Source organism: Pleurodeles waltl, chromosome 3_1 (assembly GCF_031143425.1).
Source record: "Pleurodeles waltl isolate 20211129_DDA chromosome 3_1, aPleWal1.hap1.20221129, whole genome shotgun sequence".
In the NCBI taxonomy this organism is placed as follows: Eukaryota; Metazoa; Chordata; class Amphibia; order Caudata; family Salamandridae; genus Pleurodeles; species Pleurodeles waltl.
The window spans coordinates 32,394,135-32,419,303 of NC_090440.1; the positions used below are offsets into that span (position 1 = coordinate 32,394,135).

Genomic DNA, 25,169 nt, shown 5'->3' on the forward strand with positions numbered 1-25,169 from the left:
CATGGGTAAATCTGTTCAGTCCCGCATAACTGGGATCCATACTCCAACGCACACAGGATCCTTGTTGAGTGTGCCATGTTACATGTGTGTTGTTCAGCTGAGAAAGCATATGCATTGAGAGTGGCGTCCTAAAATATTGTCTCTCTTTAGGTTGTCTCTATCCTTTGTGTACCTATTTCTCCCTCTAGAACCTTTGCATTTAGACCTCATGGATCTAGGGATGGAACTAGAAATACACAGTACACCTCTTTCCTGCTATTCCCAACATTTCTTTTCACCCAAACGTACGCTGTCCCATCCTGCCATTGTGTTGTGATGGCATCCCCTAGAGAGATCTGGCCAGTCAAACATCAGACACAGCAAAGCCAGGCTGATACATTGTAGCACTTTGTCTGGCACCTTTGCTCCACTGAACAGGAGAATTATAAAAACTCATCACACAAAAAGGGTTTGAGGAGATTTAGGGCCATATTTATACTTTCTGACGCAAAACTGCGCTAACGCAGTTTTGCGTCAAACAAAATTAGCGCCGGCTAACGCCATTCTGAAGCGCCATACGGGCGCCGTATTTATTCAATGACGTTAGCCGGCGTTAGCCGCCGGCGCTGCCTGGTGTGCGTGAAAAACAATGACGTACACCAGGCAGCGCCGGCGTAGGGGAATATGGAGCTTGGGCGCCTTAAAATGGGGCAAGTCAGGCTGAGGCAAATTTTTCGCCTCAACCCGATTTGCGCCATTTTTTTCGACTCCCAACCCCCATTGAAATGACTCCTGTCTTAGCAAAGACAGGAGTCATGCCCCCTTGCCCAATGGCCATGCCCAGGGGACATCTGTCCCCTGGGCATGGTCATTGGGCATAGTGGCATGTAGGGGGGCACAAATCAGGCCCCCCTATGCCACAAAAAAAAAAAAAAAACTTACCTGAACTTACCTTAATGTCCCTGAGATGGGTCCCTCCATCCTTAGGTGTCCTCCTGGGGTGGGCAAGGGTGACAGGGGGTGTCCCTGGGGGCATGGGAGGGCACCTCTGGGCTCCTTCCGAGCCCACAGGTCCCTTAACGCCTGCCTTGTCCAGGCGCTAAAAAACGGCGCAAAAGCGGCTGGACGTCATTTTTTTTGACCCGCCCACTCCCGGGCGTGAATTTTGCCCGGTAGTGTAAATAGGGCGCACATGCCTCGGAGTCAATTTTTTAGACGGGAACGCCTACCTTGCATACCATTAACGCAAAGTAAGTGTCCACGCAAAAAAATGACGCAAACTCCATGGACTTTGGCGCTAGACGCGTATAACGCCAAAGTATAAATATGGAGTTAGTTTTGCGTCGGAATTGCGTCAAAAAAAACGACGCAATTCCGGCGCAAACAGAGTATAAATATGCCCCTTAGAGACCAGCAAAGGTTGACTTCCCTCTTCTTAAATAGTCACACTACAAGAAACCTTTGGGCCTAAACTAAGGAATAGTTCTTGCCTGTAACTCCTGTTCTCTCAAAGCTCTTTTCTGATAAATCATAAGCATTGAATGGTCCCGACCATGTGTGAGAAACCCAGAGTAGATATTTAATATATCTTAAGTGGAGATTTTTGCCTTTCTTCATGAAGGCCTGTAAAGACATTTAGGGAAGAGACATATATATCTAGGCTACAATGGGAAAATTATTCATCATGGAGTCAAAAAAAGCCAATACATTAAAAATGAGTATAAGTTAAGATGTTTTGCAACCATTATAAATCTCCCTCACAAATCCCTTTTTATGATGAAGATGAGGGAGAGCAGAACAGAGTAGCCTCATAGCTCATTATGGGCCAGATGTAGGTAGAACACAAATTTCGACTTGCAATTTGCGAGTCAAAGCGACTCGCAAATTGCAACTCGTAATTTGCGATGCAGAAAGGTGTCTCAGACACCTTCTGTGACTCGCTATGGGGTCGCACCTCATAAATATTCATGAGGTGGGTCGCAGTTTGCCTGATGGAGACAGCAGACCACCATGTCCGTGACTGCTTTTAAAGAAAGCAGTTTTTTTTTTTTCTTTCTCTTTGCAGCACGTTTTCCTTAAAGGAAAACGAGCTGCAAATAGAAAAAAATACCGAAACCTTTTGCTTCTGTTTTTTTCAGAGTAGGCAGTGGTCCATAGGACTACTGCCTGCTCTGAAAAAATTATTTTGTGAGCATTCACAAAGGGGAAGGGGTCCCATGGGGACCCCTTCCCGTTTGCGAATGTGTTACCATCCACTTCAAGTGGATGGTAACTGCGATGGTAACTGCGAGTTGATTTGCGACCGCTTTCGCGGTCGCAAATCAACTTACATCGCGGTGTGAGTCGCAAATAGGAAGGGAACACCCCTTCCTATTTGCGAGTCGGAAACACATTTTGTGAGTCGGTTCCGACTCACAAAATGTGTTTCTGCATCACGTGAGGGCATTAGCGCCTCGCAAACGGCGTTTTCCGCTGTTTGCGAGGCGTTAATGCCTTCGTACATCTGGCCCTATATGTCTAAAATAGAGACCGTGCTTTTAAGAACCTAGGGACCCCCAGTGGGACCACCAGTATCCCATCATGTACAGCAGGTGGCAGTTGCTTCAGTTCTTTTTTAAGGCAATGTGTGACATATGAAGACTGCAAGGATACCTCTGTCCGATCCACCAGGGAGTGGGGAGGGTCACTTATGACTTATCATGGAAATACCCCTACAAGAGAACAGGAATTACAGGTAAGAAACAATTAATTCTCTTGTAGGGGATTTCCATGTATAGTCATAAGCGTTGAATAGAGTAGCAAGTCCATCCCCACATATCGCGGTTGAGAAGACGGAGGGTCATCTAGATAGTTAGGTAAACAGATTTCTGAGAGAAGCCTGCTCTACTTAAGCATCTGCTCTAGCATTAGAGTCTAGGCATTAGTGCTTGGTGAAAGTATGTACTGATTTCCAGGTAGCTGCTTTGCAAATTTTTGGAATCCGGATTTTGTGCAGGAAAACAGCAATAGCTGCTTTCTCCCTAGTAGAGTAGGCCTTAGGGTTTAGCTGTTAGTGACTTATGAGCATCTTGGTAGCACAACAAAATACGTGAAACTATCCATATGGAGATTGATTATTAGTATGTGGCTAATAGAGCACGGACCGGACCAGTGTTAAAAAACAATTGGTCCATTCAGCGAATATCTCTCGTCTTGAGACAAAATTTCAAAACCCTCCTAATATCCAGTAAATTGAGAGACCTGTCTGCTGGATTAGAGGGATTCTGATAGAATGTAGGCAATGAGACAGTCTGGTTTACATGGTATTATGACACTACCTTAGGAAGGAATTTCGGGTGAGTTCTCATAACTACTTTGCTAAAATGGAAGACAGTGAATGATTCATGAGAACATAGTGCTTGTACCTCGCTAACCCAGCGAGCTGATGTTAGTGCTACCAGGAAGACTGTTTTCCACGTGAGGTGTCGTACAGGTGCTTAGTGGATGAGTTCAAAGGGATCCCACATAAGGCGATAAAGCACCATATTGAGTTCCCAGGGAGGCAAGGGATGCCTAATGGGAGGGAAATCCTTCCTTCTTCAACCCCTCTAAGACATCCTTTATGACAGGGATTTGGAAAAAAGAGGTTTGTGACAGACATTTCCTGTAGGCAGTAATAGCTGCCAGATAAACCTTTATGGAAGAGAATTGCAAGCCCGATTTAGCCAAGTGTAGAAGGTAAGGCAGAATCAAATCCTCTTGGCAAGTAGTTGGGTCCACGTTCTTAGAGGAACACAAGATGCAAAGCCTCTTCCATTTGAAGGCGTAAGCAGAGTGAGTGGCAGGCTGCTTAGGCTCCTTGAGGTTCTCCGTGCAGTCTTGTGACAAGTTTAAATGTTCGTACTGCATTAGCTCAGGAGCCATGCAGCCAAATTCAAGGAGGAGAGGTTAGGGTATACCATCTAGCCTCTGAATTTCATTAGTAGGTCTGGTCTGCATGGCAGCTTTAGATGTGGACGCTGTAACCAGTGAAGAAGGTCCGGGAATCACCATTGCCGTAGCTACTCTGGAGCTTTTAGGATCATCTTGGCTTTGGAGTGAAACAGCCTGATCAAGACTGCCAGGATCAGGGGAATCGGTGTGTAGTGTAGCCATTTTTAATATAGCTTTTGCGCGTTTGCTTAAAGCATAAGGCCTCTGTGCACTTTGTCCAAGATGCATTTTATTCAGCCTCACACTGTTATTTTTCAATAACCAGTTTCACGGTCATGTTTTATTTTCTTCTATCACACTGTTTAGCTTACTTCAGCACCGGAGTGCTCAAACAATACATTCTTGCTCGCTCTGTGCTTAAGTCAAGGATACAGTCTGGTACATTGCCGATAGACGTTGTAGAAGTTTAGTCTTTAGGGTTCGTAGAACACATTCTTACGTAGGGACGTTTCTTAGAACACCGGCGTGTTAGTTATAAAAACACTTCCTAGTCCTTGTACACGTAAGAGGGAGATTACGACCAGGGAACCACAACTAGATGCTGACTGCCCTTTTGCAGATGCTGATCCAGATCACAGGCCTTTGCTCAAGTATGAGGGTTGATGTCCTCCTGGGGAAACCTAAAAGGCAGGCTTAGAGCTTAACATGCTGTGCTCAAAATAGAACTTAGAAGAGAGAACGTATTATAGTAGCACTATGATAGCGTTATTCTTATGTTTCACTGTCCTCGTTACTATTTCAATCTTACTGTGTTGTACGGTTCTGGTTATTGCGGCTCACACCTTGTTATCTAAAATGCAGTCGTTTTATTAAACTAATCTTTAAAACTCAAACTGCCTTTGTCATTTATATATGAGACCACATTGTGTATGAGAGAACTGGTTGGGATCTGAGTGACCACGACTTTCCTGGGAAGCACTAAGATGTCATGCGCTCGGTTGCCCAATTGTCTTTTCCCCTTGGGAGAGATGAGGCACTGCTAGTTAGCTGGAGCTCAACCCGGATTTGTTGTGACAAGGGTCCTTCGCCGTGGATTTGACTTAGTCTCCCACACTATGAATGATCTTGCCGCCGTTTATATACAGACTTAACGGCTACATATAGACGCTTAGTACAATTTGTGATGCAGACACTAAATACAAACCCAGCGCGTGCTGCTCCAGCACAACAACATGCAGTAGCTCCAGATATAAACCTGGCGACTGTACACTCTATCATGGGTAAAGTTCCAGCAAAACGGGAGGAGACTCAATTTTGGCTGGTGCAAAAAATTAATACGCTGGAGGCGGTATTTCCCCATACGGGACCTCAGGACAAACATAGGATATTAACTATGTGTTTGCCATTTGGCATGGTTCCCACAGTGGAACATCGTAATACATGGGGCACGGTGTTTGCCGCGCTCTACACAACAGCACACGGTACACCGACATTGGCAAACTTACCGGAAGTGCTTAAACAGATTCAGGATGAATACGGGGCTGCCCCAGCCTTAGATTTGGGAATGCAACTGATGGGCAATTTTGCCTCGGTTTCCTCAATAATACTAAGTAATCTAAAAGGGGAGGCAGTTGCACTAGCGGTGCGTATGCATCTTCGTGACGTCCTGCAATTAGATCAGGAGCGGGAACTGCCTAAAATAATAGCGGAAACATATTCCAGTATCGGTCGAGATAGCCTAGGGGCTAGACCACAGAAACCACAGTTTCAAGGGACAATTAGTAAAGATAATACTAAACAGCAACCTCAGGGTAATAAAAAGCGCTGGGAGAAAAAACAACAGACACCTAAAAAAGAAAGGAGAGAATCTCTGCGATCAGAGATCCCGCAGACTAGGTATAATCTCAGAAATAGAGATAATTTGAAAACGCCTGATAGATATCAATACACTGACACACGCCAATCTCGTTCCTTTCAGGATTCATCGGAAAAGAGAAATGAGAGAGGTGGGCGGTCAGAGCGGAGAACAGAGTACGTGAAACCAAGACAGGAATCACAACGCTCTTCAGAGGTTTCTGTCAAGAAGGAATAGAAACCGATACAACAAAAACAACAGTTTAAAAAGAAAAAAGTGGTGGCAGTCTCAGTTAGACATGCCACACAGGAAGAGAGTTCTCTTGAAGAACAAGACATGGGCACTAGCACTGCTAGACAGCACGGCAGAGGTCACAATAGTTCACCGGAATCTTCTAGAGCATCTGGAGGTGAAAGCAACTGATGACTTCATACAAGTTGAAACAGCAGATACGCGTGTCTCTGAACCCGATAGGGTTTATACAGTGACTTTACAATTGGAAGGAGACATTGAACGCACTATAAACACAATCTTTTGGGATTGTGTAGTCAAGATATATGACATTTTGCTGGCTGACAAGATTGGCCGTCTGACTTTGTTTGCAGCTGCCCAGTTGGGGAGGAGGTTATTAATCCTTCGTTCTCACCACTTGTTCCAGGGGAACTCCAGAGTCCTATAGCATCAAATGGGCTCTTGCACAAGCACCTGCCTGATATAGAAATCACGTAGGGTGGGATAGGGATTCTCCATATCATGTAATTCCAATTAAAGGTGAACCTCAGCCACAACCGCATTATCCAATAAAACATGAAGCAAGGGCACCGGTGAGAGAAATACTTACGCAGTTAGAATACCAGGGAGTAGTTGAACCCTGTGTCTCGCCGATGAATAATCCCTTATTCCCTGGAGCTAAATCGGACCATTCATATAGAATAGTCTTAGACTACAGACACTTGAACGGACATACGCGTATATATGCTATACAAAATTCACATAGCGCCGCACTAATGAACAATGCGGAAAAAGTACAAATCGCCTTTAGACATCTCAAATGGTTTCTTCTGCCAGAATATAGCACCCGAAAGTAGGGACCTTACAAGCTTTAGTGCGTTAGGCTCCCAGAAAAAATTCTGTTGTTTGCCTCAGGGGTATAAGAATAGCCCGGGACTGTTTGCTGCTCGTGTGACTGACATTTTACACGGGTTGGACCCTGAAGCATTGTCGTATGTGGATGATATATATCTCACGGATGACGAGTTACTACAACATTTAATACGGGTAGCCTGCATTATTGTTGGGTTTGCCAAAATTGGCTACAAATTTAATTTAAAAAAATAAAAAATTGCCTTCCTCAGTGTCATATTCCTGGGATATGAGCTGTCAAATGAAGGTAAGAGCCTAGCGACACAATTTTTAGAAAAAAGTGCACAATTGCAACCACCTAATACGATTAAAAAACTCAAATCATTGTTGGGCTTTCTAAATTTTGACAGAACATACATTCCTGATTATGCTACACGCATAAAGCCATTATACAAATTAATACGTCCTGATTTTTCAAGCAAATTCAGGACAATTGAGCATACACATACTCTTCGGGAGTTGCAAGCAGATCTCCTAGCTGCAAAACATTTACATAGACGGGACAATAAGACACATTTGGTCATCAGGGTAATAGCTGGGGCCATTGGGTTTACGTACGTCACATTTAATGAAGGTGAGACAGTCCCGATTGGATACAAGTCCCACTTGTATTCGGCTGCTGAACAACGATTTGCACCAACAGAGAAAATTCTCACTGCTGTACAGATGGCTGTTATTAAAGAACGACCTCTTGCCCAGGGCAAACGCATTATAGTCGTTTCCCCTATTCCGGCCCTAGAGGCTGTTACGAAAGCGAGTGTTTCTAATGCGAAAGCACTGCACCCGCGGTGGATACAATGGGCTACGTCTTTAACAGCCACTGATGTAGATTACATTTTTGACCCAAAATTACAGACTCAGGAATTTCTGCAATATGAAATTGAATATCCAGTTCCCACTGACACGTTGCCTATTGATCAATATCAAGTAGTCATGTATACTGATGGCTGGGCACAACCGGCGGTGGGGACAAAACACCAATATTCTGCTGCATGTGCAGTAGTGAGCGGACATATGGTGGGGAAGAAATTCTGCCCCCAACATACTTATACACAAACCTTAGGGGACTGTACGGCACAATTGGCTGAGCTGAAAGCTCTATAGATGGCATTAGAACATATGGATCCGACACAGTTCACGCTGATTGTTTGTGATTCATATTATTGTGTCCAGTCTTTTAATGAATACCTGCATTACTGGCGCTTGAATGGGTTCAGAGATTCGAAGGGCAACACCATAAAACACAGACTGTGGGGGAAGGTAGCGGATCTGAAGGAGACACTACCTAATGTCCATGTTGTACATACTCTTGGACACCAGCGCGTTGGAATACACGTTGCTGGGAATACTTTGGCTGATGAAGCCGCAAAGTCGGCAGTGGCAGTTGCCACTGTGGCCGCAGTGACTCGTTCAAGTTCCAAATCAGACACAGAGATTCTGGCTGCCATAAAAGCTACGGTTGATGGCACGCCTTATCCTAAAGGATTTCCTAATAAATATCAATACTTTATGGGAAGTATGCTGAATGCTGAGGTTAAAATCCCAGGCGTAGGCGTACGCGAGATCCCCAATAAAGTTGTAAGACCTCAATTGATTAATGCAGCGCATGAGGGGGTGGCATCTGCACATGCTGGCATGGCCGCCACAATTTCGCTATTACAGGCCCGTTACTGGTGGCCTGGTCTCTATAAGGAGACTAAGCAGTATGTCCTTTGTTGCGACATTTGTCAACAAATTAAAGTTTCAACAGCAAGCGCCCGCTGCAGACGCCCCTCTTAATATCAAACAGACCATTACAATGTGTGTACTTGGATCATTGCGGTCCACTGACACCGGATAGTGCATACAAATATATAATGGTGGCTGTAGATTCTTGCTTCAGATTTGTGTGGGTATGGCCACAGCGCTCGTCTGACGCTCAAACTGTTATTAAAGATTTGCGTGTCTTTGTTGGTACATATGCAGTTGCGGCGTTCCATTCAGATCAGGGCCCTGATTTTGCCTCAAGGGCATTCAGGGACGCCATGGTTTCGTTGGGGGTCCAGCTCCAGTTCTCGTCTCCATTTCATCCGAGGGAAATTCTGTCATGGAGCGATTAAATCGTAATTTAAAGCAGTCCTTAACGGTGAGAATCTTAGGTACGGGTTGTAGTTGGCTAACCCACCTGTATGGAGTACAGAGAGCACTGAATAACCTGCCTAGAAGGTCCCTGGGGGGTCGTACTTCATATGAGTGCCTGTTCAGAACACAAATGTTTGTTCCGGATCTAGATGGTTCTGGTGTGGAGGCGGTGGAAACGCCTTTTGACATAAATGATCGTGTCACTGTTTTGCAGGAATTACAACAGTTCCGTGAAGATAACTCTTCTAAAAGTCCTGCCTCCACAGGAATTAAGGATGTGCCAGTAACGCCTACTGGTTGGATTCCCAGAGTTGGGGATCTTGTGCGTAAAAAAGGTCGCAGTGAAAAAAGAATTTGGCCCTTCTTATTGAGCACCAGTCCCTGTGTTGGGGATACACGGAACAAGAACTGTTATTTTACCACCGTTGGCAGGTGCCAAAGAAAATCGCTTTGTTTCCATTGACAATGTCAAGTTACAACATATGGCCGATTCTGCACAGCAGACCAAGTAGTTCCCAAATCCCTCTCACTACTGGGGAAGATGTTCCGCTCCAAGTTATTTATACCAACACTGTTGCCTCTCCGAGCTTGGGGAGGGTGGAAAATGATCTTGCATTAGTTCCACTGACGACAAATAATTTGGAAACATTTGATCGAGTCACCATGACTACTGATGTTGCGGGTGGTGCTATCTACAGTGTACCACCACGAGAAACACCAACTCCTCCATTGAATACGGCGGCACCTTTTACAAGAACTGCCTCTGGGCACTTTGCAAACAACAACGATGGTCTATCAGACTCGTTTGCCTCTTCAACCACTGACCCAGGTCCACGTAAGCTGATTTATTGGCTTAAAGATACGTATTTTGTTTTTCCTTGGAACTATCTGTGGCTCTTATTGACTATGTTAGCATTTTTTCTCTGGATAGGGTTTGTTGTTACTTTTTTTCTGTTGATACATGGTAATTTTCTTCCCGAGAGATCAGCGGTTGAACAGGTAGAGGAGGTGTTGAAGCCACATTTTTCATCACATAAGGTTCGAATAGACTTGTCCTTTCTGAACATTTCTGCAGTACCAATTCCGGATGGGATTGTGTGGGATAAAGTAACGTTTGATATATACGGTCCCACTGAGATAATTCAAATACCGTATGTTCTAAAGTTATCTATGAATGATATTGTAATACCAGGCATTGTATCTGATGATTGGGATGTGAAGACAGTTGATTCCATGATGACTGAATTACAATACTATACTGTGTATGAGAATGAAGATGTTTACCAGTTTAAAGACAACTATGGTGACATGTTTTGCTATAATTATTATGGGCACCACTTTATACATAAAGCAAGTAGTCCGAAAACTATATTTGACTATACGCAATGGGAGCATTGCCCAACTCCCCTGCAAGGGAGTTCTAAAACATATTCTGGCAAATTTGCGTATTTTTCTGGGCATCATCAAATGAATGCTAAGTCATATTATTTTAAGTTAACTCCGTTTAAAGATAAGCAAATGTTGTTGAATAATACGAAATTCATATACTCAGATTCTTTTGTTTCCCGACTATTGATTGAAGGTTATGAATATTGGTCAAATAATGTTGATTTGAAAAGTGTTCAGGGAACAAAACATTGGCAGACACAGGGTAGAGAAACATTGTTTAGAGCATGTCTCATTCCCGTCCAAATGATTTTTTTAAATGAAACAGTACAACAGACTAGCTGTTTGGGCTTAGCAACGATTAGAGAATTGAATATTCCTAAGTATACCTGTCCCTACAAAAATGAAGGATTGGCAGAAATATATCAATGCCACTTTTAGTGAACTTACAGACTGGGTCCAGAATGGTATATTTAACACTTCTTTGTCACGTCCGGGCGGGTGGTTATTGTGGCCTATAGACACCAATGGGTGTCATCAACGTTTTGTCACCTCCTCGGGGGGTTTCAGGATGAGTCGGGCAGACCCTCGCTACATATCACCTGAACATGCTGAAATTATTACTACATATAGTGTGGGAAAATTGTGTCAACAATGGTTAAAATCATCCTCGCTAGATGCAGTGAAGACACATCTCACTCTCCTGTCTAATAACACTGACTTGCAAGATTTTTTGTCAGGCCCGAAGACACCACATAGGATGCGTTTCTTGTACGAGGTGCACAATGAAATATGGAAACTTTCCCAACAAGAGGCTGCGACCCGGTTAAAGCAGATAGATCAGGAAAATTTGAAAAAGGCATAAGCTGTTGTGGATAATGGAATTCACACCCTGTCCGACCGAATATGTACCATTGACAACATTGTTTCTTCTGCCTTAGACATTAAACGATCTGATATGTCTTCTTTATATCATGGACAAAGTCAAACAAGGTCCATTATGCAGTTGGGTTGGACACTTCAGACACTGAAGGCGGGTCGCGTTCCGTGGCAGCACATCAGGGCCAGGGAGATATTTTTTTCCTTTAATTTGACACGACAACAACAACTGATGGCTAAGAAGGAGGCGACTTATGTCATGCTTAACATTGAAAAACTGGAAAAGTTGCCTTTTACCGTGGCCGAGATTCCCTCAGCTGAGTGGTTGATACACGGGGTTATTAATCTGCCTATTTCTACACTACAATTCACTTCTTGTTTAAAACATGTTCCGGTAGGCAGATATGAAAAGCTGGGAGATAGTTATATACATGAGGTGTGGGAACTTCCCTTTCTGTACAAATGTCTCAATGGCATGAGAGAGGTTTTTCTTAGCGGTAGTGAATGCGAGACGTCAGTCAACCATTCGATGATTTGTAAGCAGCTGTTCTTGCATGGGGCATGTAATGCCTCGGTTGTGAACCTGGCTTGCTATCTGAAGGGAGTTCCGGTCCCCTTGATTAAACCCACATTCCAGGTGCTTTCAAACAGCAGCTACGTCCTCCTCAATAGTGAAGACTGTTGTGGCATGCGGGTCGGAATAGTTTACGTTGTTTCGGTCACCAAGGTCGTTACTTGCTGCGGGAATGTGTTGTTTCCCCCAACTAAATTAAGGGAGGTAGCAGATATCTGGCCTCACATTGCTACTTCCAAGGTGAATTTCGACAAGTTAAGTAGACTAAAGGCTTTATTGTTTCAAAAGCATGTGGCCCTCACATCTGCATGCGAGACCTACGCACTTCAGGTGGCAAGGTCATCAGTGGAAATACAGTCCCTGTTGAATACCAACTTTCCGAGCCACCTTGGTGAACTTGTGGGATGTATATTTGATGCGTCCAGCACAGCTGGATTGGCACATTTTTTCAAAGCCGTAGGTGTTGGTTTCATTCACACCTTCTCTTCCATATTCGGTTTAATACCTTCGACTATTCATTCAATTTTCGGAAGCATTTTTGGGGGATTTCCAATCACTTTGGCTTTATTAGCTGGCATTTTGCTGTTGCTGTTGTTTTTCTGCAATGGCTGTCCCGCCGCAACAAGGACGAATGTGGGCGCTCCCATCAGCACAGCTGTGTCGTGAACGCATGATGCAGCACTTCGGAGCAACACTCCTGGGACATTTGGAGTGTGACTGGTCTCTGTTATTCACATCGCTTTTGGATTGTGTGCAGCCCGTGTTTTGGTGCTGTTGGTGCTCTTTTGAACATGGACTAGATGTCTGTCTCTCACAGCAACGCCTCCCAGTGGTTGATGCTGATCTGTTGATGTTCCCGATGAGGGCTCATTCCCAGACATGCGCGCTGCGGCTGCGTTTGCTTCGTGAGGCTGATTACGAGATACCCTTCCTGGAGGAAGTTGATATTAACTTGTTTACGGACAGTGTACGGGATGCAGCCTTAGTTGATTCTGGGGCTTTGGAACACACCTGCTCCTTAATAGTTTTTGGCGTGGATTATACGGTCTTGTCATCTGCCGAAGTGGAGAACCTCCTGCTTTCAATGACCACCGTTTGAATTGGATTTGGTCTAAATTGACACTGTTACATGAATTTGGCTCTTAGCCGCATCCTTATTTTTAAATTTAGGATTATTGTGCTTTGGTGTCCTCTTGACTTGTTGAAATTATATAAGGTTTTAGTTTTTTTTTTAACTTAGGCCATTTTTTAAGCTTTGATTTAAACCACTTTCTACCGACAAGGGGAGGGTGTAGTGTAGCCATTTTTAATATAGCTTTTGCGCGTTTGCTTAAAGCATTAGGCCCCTGTGCACTTTGTCCTAGATGCATTTTATTCAGCCTCACACTGTTATTTTTCAATAACCAGTTTCACGGTCATGTTTTATTTTCTTCTATCACACTGTTTAGCTTACTTCAGCACTGGAGTTCTCAAACAATACATTCTTGCTCGCTCCGTGCTTCAGTCAAGGATACAGTCTGGTACATTGCCAATAGACGTGGTAGAAGTTTAGTCTTTAGGGTTCGTAGAACACATTCTTACGTAGGGACGTTTCTTAGAACACCGGCGTGTTAGTTATAAAAACACTTCCTAGTCCTGGTACACGTAAGAGGGAGATTCCGACCAGGGAACCACAACTAGATGCTGACTGCCCTTTTGCAGATGCTGATCCAGATCACAGGCCTTTGCTCAGGTATGAGGGTTAATGTCCTCCCGGGGAAACCTAAAAGGCAGGCTTAGAGCTTAACATGCTGTGCCCAAAATAGAACTTAGAAAAGAGAACGTACTATAGTAGCACTATGATAGTGTTATTCTTATGTTTCACTCTCCTCGTTACTATTTCAATCTTACTGTGTTGTATGGTTCTGGTTATTGCGGCTCATGCCTTGTTATCTAAAATGCAGTCGTTTTATTAAACTAATCTTTAAAACTCAAACTGCCTTTGTCATTTATATATGAGACCACATTGTGTATGCGAGAACTGGTTTGGATCTGAGTGACCACGACTTCCCTGGGAAGCACTAAGATGTCATGCGCTCGGTTGCCCAATTGTCTCTTCCCTTTGGGAGAGATGAGGCACTGCTAGTTAGCCGGAGCTCAACCCGGATTTGGGGTGACAAGGGTCCTTCGCCGTGGGTTAGACTTAGTCTCCCACACTGTGAACGATCTTGCCGCCCAAAAATCCAGTAGTCTTATTAGGATAATGAGAGCCTACGCAACAGGTGGAAAGGTGTAAATACATTTGCCAGACCAGTTGATCCTCAGAGCATTCTCCAGCATCTCTGGATGGCAGTACCTGGAGGCAAAGTCACAGCATTTTTTGTTTTCCACTGTGCCCCACCAGCGGAAGATAATTTGAATGACTTCTTCGTGCAAGATCCACTCGTGAATTTCATCGAGAGCGCTGCTGAGAGCATCTGCTTGAATATTCTGGACACCTGGGAGGTGAGTTGCCGTTACCTTCAGGTTTCTGGCCAAAAGCCATTTCCAAATTGTCTGGACCTCTATTGACAAAGCTCTGAACCTGGTGCCCCCGCTTGTTCAGGTGGTACATAGAGGTTGTATTGTCCGTCTGTGCAAGCAGAGTGTTGGCGGTGAATGAGGGGTAAAAGACCTTGAGCGCCAGATGAACTGCACGGAGATTGATATGGTATGTCATCTCTCTCTGAGACCATGAGCCTTGAATCTGGAGGTGATCCATGTGGGCTCCCCATCTGAGCAATGTTGCATTGGTCACAATGATTTGAGAAAGGGTCTGTTGGTGAAACAGCATCCTCTGGAGGAGATTGCTTGGAGAACACCATCACTTGAGCGATGGTGTTGATGTAAGGAGTGTGATCTTGTCCTCCCAGTTGCCTCTCAGCTGGTCCCAGTGGTCCTCTGGAAACTGTTGGAGAGGCCGCATGTGGAGGCGAGCATTGGGAGTGAGAAAGATGCAGAAGGCCATCGAGCCAAGAAGAGATGAGGCACCTTCCTGAAAGTCTGACATTTCTGAAGGTTCGATAAGCGTTGATCCTCTGAAGGACACACCTTTGTGTGAATGGTGTCAATGGAGACCCCTATGTAATGCAATGTCTGGACTGACATAGACTTGCTGAATTTGATAAACAAAGACTCTGGCCCTCATTATAACATTGGCGTCAAATCCTGCCTACGGCGACGGCCGCCAATATACCATCTCCGTGGCTACCAACTGTCCTCCAAAATATTACCGTAGCCGGAATTCCGCCAGAAGGCTGGCGGAATTCCGGCTACAGTCATGGCGGCGGAAGGCGGTGAGGTGGCGCTGCTGCCAGCAGCTGCGCCATGCCAGGAGAACGCCGTCGACCGTATCATGAGCCATGACATGGCCTAGTGGTGTTCTGCTGGCAGACGCTGCTGCTGGTAGCAGCACCGTGTCCCGTCTCCTGCTGGAGGACCCCCTGCAAGCAGGTAAGTCAGGTTCTCTAACAGGGGAGGAGGGTGTGGGGCGTTGTGTGCGTGTATGGGGATGTGTGTGACTGTGTTTTTATGCGTGCATGCGGGTGTGAGGCATGTGTAATTCGTGTGTGCATGAATGGGTGTGAGTGTATGTAGTGTCGTGTGATTGCGTGTGTGCTAGAATGTATGTTAGTGAGTGTTGCTGTGTGTGTGTATGAATGTATGCATGCGTGGGTGAATGTGTGTATGAGTGTGTATGTATATGCATGTACGTGTGTGTATGTCAGGAGGTCGGGAGGGGGAGGATGGGGAGGACTCTGGGGAGGGGGTTGGGGGAGACCACTAACAGTGCCTGGGAAGGAATTCCCTGGCACTGATAGTGCCTACCGCACTGATAGTGCCTACCGCCATGGTTTTCATGGTGGTAAAAAAGCCATGGAAACCATGGCGGTGGGCGGGGTCATATTACCATGGGGGGCCTAGGGATGACCACCGGGCTGGAGACTGTAGTAATCTCCAGCCCGGCGGTTGTTACCGCCGTGGCGGTCGGTGTGTTACATTTTTGCCAAACCCCCAATGTCATAATATGGCGGTATGTACCACTAACCTGTTGGCGGTAGTACCGCCACTATTACACCGACCGCCGGGGTCATAATGACCCTCTCAGTGTTTTTTTAGATGGGCTTCCCCCACAGTTATGCACTTGGAGAATATTCTGGGTGCTGACTTGAGGCCAAATGGAAGTACTGTGTACTGGTAACGGTCGTGCCCCACAAGAAACATGAGCAATTTTCGATATTTCCTGGTGATGGAAATGTGGAAGTATGCATCATGAAGGCTGATGGAGCAAAGCCAATCTCCCTGATGTAGTTGGGGGATATACTTGATGTAAAGCCAGCATCCAGAACATTTCTTTCCGAATCCACTAGTTGGCAACTATGAGATCAAGAATGGATCTGAATTTGTGTTTGTTTTTCTTTGGTACTAGGACATACCTGGAGTAAATGCCTTTTCCCCGTTAACTGTAGGGAACTGCTTCCACTGCCTTCTTCTGCAATTGGGAAGTGGATGGCTTTGGTGGAATAGACAATGGTGGGATGGCAAACCTGAGGCCATACCCTTCCTGCACAATATTTAAACCCAGGCAACTGTTGTGATGCATTGCCACTCTTCCAGGTAATGTGCAATGCTTCCCCCTATTGGAGTGGGTAACGGAAGAGAGGGGTTGGACCTGGCCCTTTTAGCAGGTTCATCTCTTAACTTTTTGCCTCCTTCCTCCTATTTTTTCTGACCTCTCGCTGTTGGCACTAGGACTCAGTTCACTTCATCACTGCTGATCAGTGCTAAAGTGCAGGTGCTCTCCCTTCTAAAGTTGGTATGATTGGCTTATACCCAATTGGCATATTTAATTTACCTGTAAGTCCCTTGTACAGTGGTATCTCTATACTCAGGGCCTGTAAATTAAATGCTACTATTGGGCCTCAAGCGCTGCTTACGCCACCCACTGGAGTAGCCTTTCAAACCTGTCTCAGGCCTGTTAGCACAGGGCATGCGTGCGCTGTTTTCTGCCACAGGGACCTGGCATCTAAATTTACTTGCAAGGCACAGAACTCCCATTTTACTACATGTAAGTCACCCAAAGGTAGTCCCTAGCTAGCCCTATGGGCAGGGTGCTATGTATGTAGAAGGCAGGACATGTGCCTAGTAGCGTGGGCTGTCCTGGTAGTGACAAACAGCTTATTTGGTTTATCCCTGCAGTGAGTGTTGTCTTCTCATAGGATTGCATTGGAAATGCCCTGCCTTAGGTCTAGGGGGTATTGTCTGATTTATGAGGGGTAGCGTAGGCATGTTTGGTATGGTTGTAATGGTGGTGAGAAATGCTGCCTACTGGTGTAAGTGGATTTTTTATTACTATTACAGAAATGCCACTCCTAGAAAGTGAGCATTTCTCTGTGCTTATGACTGGTGTTTTGCATCTTGACTCCAATCCACATCTGGGCAAAGTACAGTAGCGGCCGGTAATTTTAGGAGGGAAGGGGGTGGGGGAAAGCACACTCACACTCATTCATTTGCACACACACACATCCATTCACAAAACTCATCAAATATTCAAACATACACGCACGCACCAAACATTCATTTAAAAAAACACACACACACATCTTCAGCTGTGCCTCGGAGGCCCCAGGAGGGTTGGGACTGCTGCCTTCCCTCACTGGCTGACCTTAGGTCAGCCAGTGAGGGAAGGCAGCAGTCCCAACTTCGTCACAGAGTGGGATGGGGTCAGTGAGACTGCTGACCCCAGCCCACTCTGTGACAAGGTGTCACTGATTGACACTCGCCCTGGACGCTTCAGAGCTTAAACCTGAAGCACCCAGGTCGGATTCAATGGGTGATGCTTCCCCTCATCACAGAGGGGAAGGGCTTCAAGGCACCTTTGCTAAACTGAGGAGGTCACACCCACAGAAGCTGTGACCTCTTCAGCCCAGCAAAGTTCAGCTCAGGCAGCCAGGAGTCTGCGCAAATCACTCATATCTCGCTCCTGGCTGCCTGATCTGAAAATGAAGAGTTCTGTCAGGCTGACATATGTCAGCCTGACAGACACTCTTCATGAGGGGCAAAAGGTAGGGGGGCGTGGCCCCTCCGCCCTAAAGGACGGCCCGCGACTGGCAGAGTGACAGTTGGGCTTTGTGCATACTTTTCAGACAGTGTGTACACAGGGAGGGTGGAGGTGTCACAGAGGTGCATCTGCATACTCAATAGTCTTCCGGGGCTGAGAGAAGGGAGAGGCGGGGTACACATGCATCTGTAAAGGCTGTGCTCTGGCCTCACACAAAAGGGTCATTTACCCCCAACGGATGTTTGGAGCCTATGCTGGAGGAGAGAAGGGGCACTCCCAGAACCAGTTGTAAACAGTTGGAACCTCTTCTCCCCTTTTTTGTGAACACACTGTAAAACTGAGTACAGGGAAGTTTTCCCCACAATTTGTTGACATTTTGGAACTGGACACAGAATGCTGGAGGGACTCACCAGGAACCGCAATGGACCACATGCTTGGTCATGTGGAAGAACTGCCAACTGCCTGCATTCACCTTGTGCTGGCCTGCTGCTGGGCCCTGCCGCCCTGTGCTTCTTGTGTACTTTGTCCCCCAAGGTGCTGTGACCCCTGACCCCTGCAACGGTCTGAAGCACATGAGGAGCACTTCTCCTTCTTTGATCTAGCGCCTGGAGGGTGCTCTGCTTAGTCTTAAGCCAGCGCTTTGAAAGTAACTTGTTTTATTGCCCCAGCACTTGACAGCTCTTTTCTGCTGCCAGAATCACTGCAGCGAACCTGGGCTTATATAAGTGCCCCTAGCGCTTTGGGAAGTGCGTTGTTTGAGGCCAGGATTCACTGCTGCGACCCAGCTTGACTTCATTAGCGAGCCCGAATCATGCTGCCTTTGGGACCCCTGGGGCCCTACTGGAAGAAAGAAAGGAGCGAGGGCGCTCCAACCGTGCCCCCGGGGCAAAGCGCGATATGAAGAGCACCCCCGGGGCACAAGCAGGCACCCACTCTAGTTCTTGCTGTTTGCTACGGCTCGGACGGGCCGCAGCCTGCATTTGGAAGCCAGACGGGGGAAGGAAGCCTCATCGGAGGCTCCCTGCCCCACCAGGCCCCCTTTTGTCTTTTTGGACGGCAGGGGGGGAAGGAAGCCTCATCAGAGGCTCCCCTTGCCCCAGCGGAGGCCCCAATCATCTTGACAGACTGCAGGCAGGGCGGAAGCCTCACCGGAGGCACCCCGCACTGCCAGGCTTCCCCGGTCGGGCCCCCGCGAGATTTGGGTGAGGCCCGGCCCGATTTGGTGCCCTTGTTGTTTGCTGGCTTTGGTCCCTTCACCCCACCTACAGGGCCAGTTGAGGCCCAGGTAGGGCCCCCAGGGATCACGGGCCACAGGAAGGGCCTGTTATAAAAACTGGAGGGGGTGCGTGTCGCCCCCTCCCCCCAAATCATCGCAAGGCCCCAGTTTTCACGCAGTGGAGCGCCAGGGGCCCCCTTTGTTTTCCTGGGCACTGGAAGTCCCTTTCATCATAAAAACAGGTACTTTCTAAAGGACATATGGGTTTTGAATGCTCTGTTATGGACATTATTGACGGGTATGTTAAGCTGTTTATTTTATGATGTGCTACATATATTTGCTGATGTACCTTTTATGGGCATGACATGCTGATATGTTTTATGACTTGTCATATGTTTTATAATGCTCTTGGTATAGGCATTTATGATACTTTAATGACAAGTGCATTAATTTAGTAATGTGATTCGTGACTACTGCAGGGTAGCAGAATATTACTGACATGTTGTGTGTGGTCTAATAATTGCGTTGTGTACAATTCAGTTTATTTTCATATAGCTTTGTGTTGTGTTTCTTTGTGGTGGGGATAGTGTTTCACGTGTGTTGTGTAAACATTGCCTCTGGGATAGGCCTGACTGCTTGTGCCAAGCTACCAAAGGGGTGAGTAGGGGTTATCTTGGACGTGTAATTCCCTTGCCCTGACTAGAGAGGGTGGGTTCTGCTTGGCTTAGGTGCATACTCTAGCCAACCCGAAACCCCATTTCTAACAAGAGGGAAGGGAGAACTTCCAGGTGAGTAGAGCGGGGTCAGAATTGGATCTCAAGGTGTTGAAGGAAGGACATGGGGGGCCTCAAAGTAGCACCAAACTTACACCCTCAGCAACAGAAGGGTGGCCTGGTGCAAAATGCAGACACCGCGTCTGGCTCGCAGTGTCATTTAATGCAGGAGATCACTTTCAGAAACAGGCTGTAGGCTTTGGCCAAGAGGCCAGGTGAAGTCAACCAACAGCTGCCCAGATAAGCTGAAATGCCAGAGGTCGTGGAGACATCACCGGTCTAGCTTCCCAGGGGCTCCAGTTCTAGGGGTGTCATTTGGCTTTGGAAACAGCTTACCGGATAGGTTGCGGTCAAGGGGAGTCCTCGTATTTAGGCTGTAGGTGTTGCTGTGGAGTCCGGCAGGGGTCAACCCGTGATGGACTCTGGGTCAAAAGCACTGGGGAACCTTCAATGGACTGGTGAGCCACTTGGTGCAGAGGTGGTTCAAGGAGGCGGTTTCGCTGTATCTCAGGTAGACTTCTTTCTTCTTTGGAGATGTTTCTTTTGGACAGGTCCACTGTCCAAGGGAGTTCTTTTTCTATATTGAAGGCAGGCAGTCCTTCCAAGGCTTTGGAGGTCGCTGGGCTTCAGAACAAGTTGTCTTCTTGCACAGGTTCTTTGAAGGCTGCAGACAGGCCGGTAGGGCTGGAGCCAAGTCAGTTGGTGTCTCTGCTGGGCGACTTCTGTGATGTCTTCTAAGGTCGACAGGAATCTGATTCTAGGGTACAGGGGTGCCACCTAAATACTGAATTTAGGGGCATTGCAGGGACTGCCAGGTGGTAGCCAATGGGCTACTCACCTTTAGGGTGACTACACCATTCCTGTGACCACTTCCTTTTGGGAGGTGGGCATAGCACTAACCCTACTGGCCTAATTCCTTCCACACAAGATGGAGGAAAAGGTAGTGTCTACTTCAGCTCGTCCACCCTAGGAGTATTACTGGCATGGAATGGGAACTCCTCCTAATTTATCTAATTCCCACCAGATGTGCTGCCAAAAGTGAGGTCGGGAACAGAGGGCTGGCTTCCTCCACCATTTAGTGGAGGAGGCCGTTTGAGGTCGCATTTCAAAAGTGGCAAGGAATTGAAGCTCCCCACCCTGGAATGCCCATCCTGCCTGGGAGAGGTCAAACCTCTGAGCAGAGCAGGCCTTTGTTGTGAGCCCTCGAGAGCAATGGCCCTAACCTCGGGGGGATAGAACTCTGTCAAAAGTGGCTGCACTGGTTCTGACCAGTCAGTGCCCATACTAGGCGTTTGTAGGTTTCGAGGTGGCACCTCTAAGATGCCCTCTGAGTGCAAGCATTAATAAATCCATGACAGGATTTATTGAGGGTTTATTAATATGAGATGTTTGATACCAAACATCCCTATTTTCAGTAAAGCCATCATGCAGCTGGCGGACTCGTAATGACCAGTGCCCAGCTCATCTGCTTATAATAGCTTCACTGTTCACTTACTATATCGACAAAGACATAGCAGGGGCATATCTGCTCATGCAGGTATGTCCCCACATGTAACAGTGCGCACCCTGCATTTAGGACTGGAAGGCCTGTCAGAGGGGTGAGTTGCCTATATTACATGCAGTGTGCAGGGGACAGGTCACACAGGCTGTGTGCCATGTAGTGTTTTCACTTTAGGTCTGGACCAAGTCACACAGACTGCGAAGGTAGCACTGGGTGCACCTAGGGAGAGGGTCCCTGAGGGTGGCACAACCTATGCTGCAGTTCTCAGGGGCCTTTCTTTAGCACCCTATGCCCTAGATACCAGGGGTACCATTTACTAGGAACTTACAGTGGCAACTGAAGGCTTGCCAATTGGGAAAAACAATGGTGACGTTTTAGCGAAAGAAACCTGGCACTGGGGATCTGTTTAACAGGGACCCAGTGCACTCTCAGTCGAAATTGCAGGGGAAACCAGGCAAAAAGTGTGTGGGGGGGGGGGGGGTGACCAGGTCAAACGAGGTACTCTCCTACATGACTCTCCTGCGAAATGAAAGAGAACGAAGCTAACCCTTCCCAGGGGAGTTTTCCTCTTCTAAGTGGAAGAACCTGGAAAGGCCATCTGCATTGGCATGGTCTGTCCCAGGTCTATGTTCCACTGTGAAGTCCATTCCCTGTAGGGCGATGGACCACCTTAACAGTTCGGGGATTTCTCCTTTCAGTTGCATTAGCCATCTGAGAGGTCTGTGGTCAGTTTGAACTAAGAAGTGAGAACCAAACAAGTACAGTCTCAGCTTCTTCAGGGACCAAACCACAGCAAAGTCTTCCCTCTCAATGACACTCCAATGTTGCTCTCGGGGAGATAACCTCCTGCTAATGAAAGCAACAGGTTGGTCATGACCATCATCTTTGATTTGGGACAGGACTGCTCCTATCCCATGTTCAGAGGCATCTGCCTGCACAATGAACTGCTCAGACTAACCTGGAGCCTTTAGAGCAGGTGCAGAGCACATTGCTTCTTTCAGGGTCAAAGGCCTTTTAGATGTGAATTCTGTGAGGGGTGCCACAATGGCGCCAAAGCCCTTCACAAACCTTCTGTAATACACAGTCAAGGCAAGGAATACCCTGACTTGGTCCTGGGTTTTGGTGCTTCCCAGTCCAGGACTGTCTGGGTCTTGGGTTGGAGTGGTTGAACTTGGCCTCTACCAACTAGGTCTCTCAAGTATACAACCTGACCCCCGCCCAGCTCTCTCTGCATGCATAGAAAGGGACGCTACTGGCCTAGAAGATGTGCCGGGGTGCTACAGAACGAGTGTATGCAACACATTGAAGACTGGACATTGCTCATGTGCCCTCTTCTTGCTGCTACCTGCACAAGCAGCTGTGATGACTCCCTCGGACTCAGGACAAAGACTGTGTTGCATACCAGTACAACGTGAAATAAAGTTTGAAACCTGGCACACTCACAAACCAGCAACAAGGTTGGACATCAGAGGATGTCTGTGCAAACGCACCCAGTAAACCACAAATCAAAAAAATAAAAAGGGGAAATTCAGGCCTGCCTACTAGTTTCACCTAGATGAAAACTGCATAAAAGACAGACACCATTGTTGAATGTTTGAACTACTAGCCATCAGCCAAGAAGGGACCCAAGGCAACCCTCAGCGACAACTTCCCCACAGGCTGCTCGCACAAACATCTATCCTGACCCTAGAACAATTTGAAGCAGACGGTACCCTGTCAGAAGAGGTGGCAAGATGGAAAGAGGAAAGAATGGGTGAAGAGACCGGAGTCTTATTTCGAGGTGGTGGCGCTAGATAACAAAAGAAGATGACCTATGCTCCTACGTCTTGGGGGTGCCACAATTCACAAGCTAAGTAACTCTGTGACTGAGGGAGGTCCACCATTCACCTAGCAGACTCTGAAATGGGCCCTTACTATGCACTTCAAATCGCTCGCAAATCCTGACTATGTGTGGTTTCTTCTCCATAAGGCCAGGCGGCTTCCGGAGGAATCTGTGGACACCTTTCATGCAAGGCTCAGGAGCTTGCCAGAGCCTGCACTCTGCCCATCGGTAATGACAAGATTCACACCAAGTTCACCCAGGGGTGCCACTCTATGAAGCTGAGAGAAAATATTATACAGGTCATGGGTATGCCCATGGTGGACAAACTCACCATGGGAGGGTCAAAGGAGCTGTCAAAGGTGCGAGCGGAGCACAAGGAAGCAGCCTTGCAGAGACAGATGAAGGCAGATCTGGTAAATGTTGTAACAACAACGGGGACAGAAAAGAAAAGGGCCTGATCCAAACCAGCCCTAAACAACAGAACATACTACACATATGGAGGGTCATACTCCTATAAAGGACCCTGCTCTGCACAGGGAAAACAATGCACCAACTGTAATAAGCCCAATCACTTTGCAAAAACCAGTTGCTCGAAAATATTGCAAAAGACCACCAAGGCCAAAGCAGTAAACAATGCTCAAACCACCACGATTCCCGAGGATGAAGGGGACATGGAGGATGATAATGATCACGTAGAAGGTGCTGTACATGTCATCCATGCGAATCAGCCCGGAGGACACCCCAGAAAGCACATCCCAAAGTGCAACATCTCCTTGGCTGGCCATCAGATTTTGGCCCTCATTGACACAGGAGCATCAATAAATATCTTGGCACAGTCTGTCCTACAAACTCTGCCTCTTTGCCCCGTACTGCATCCCACCAACACTCAAGTCTACGTATTTGCATTGCCGACACTACTTCCCCTGGCTGGCGTCTTCATAACCGAAATTTCACACAAATCACAGTTAGCCGTGCCAAGGTGTACATCACCAAGACCAGATCAGGCATGTTACTGAGCTGCAAGACTCTCAACCTGGTGTTCTATGCCTTCAGTGTCCATCTGGGAAGCTTGGATGAGTTGCTGTCTGAAATCTCACAGTTGTTTGAGGGCATTGAATGTCTAAAAGACAAACTTATACACCTGCACGTTGACTAATCCATCCAGCCTGTGGCCCTGAAACATCAGCGTGTTGCCTTTCACCTATGTCCCAAGTTGCAGGAAGAGCTACTGTAGGAAAGTGCCACTGTTGGCATGGTTACCCCCACCCCACGTTTTGCCTAGTGTTTATGCCAACTTTGATTGAAAGTGTGCTGGGACCCTGCTAACCAGGCACAGCACCAATGTTCTTTCCCTAAAACTGTACCTTTGTTCCCACAGTTGGCACAGCCCTGGCACACAGTTAAGTCCCTTGTAAAAGGTACCCATAGTACCAAGGACCCTGTGGCCAGGGAAGGTCTCTAACGGTTGCAGCATGTATTATGCCACCCTGAGGGACCCCTCACTCAGCCCATGCACACTGCCTTGCAGCTTGTGTGTGCTGATGGGGAGAAAAAGGAAAAGTCAACATGGCACCCCTCTCAGGGTGCCATGCCCACAAACCACTGCATGTGGCATAGGTAAGTCACTTCTCTAGCAGGCCTTACAGCCCTAAGGCAGAGTGCACTATACCACAGGTGAGGGCATAGCTGAATGAGCAATATGCCCCTACAGTGTCTAAGTCCATTCTTAGACATTGTAAGGGCAGTGTAGCCATATTAAGTATGTGGTCTGGGAGTTTGTCATGACGAACTCCACAGCACCATAATGGCTTCACTGAATACTGGGAAAACTTCTCAGCACAATAAACCCACACTGATGCCAATGTGGGATTTATTGAAAAATACACAGAGGGCACCTAGAGATGCCCCCTGTTTGTTAGCCCAAATGCT

The 25,169-nt window shown here is 46.9% G+C and overlaps 1 protein-coding gene across 1 annotated transcript in view; it reads right to left on the minus strand.

The window, feature by feature from the left end:
- The window catches only part of LOC138283727 (embryonic protein UVS.2-like), a 156,618-nt gene that overhangs the window by 53,359 nt on the left and 78,090 nt on the right, over positions 1-25,169 (minus strand). The gene's annotated exons all lie outside the window — the stretch shown is intronic.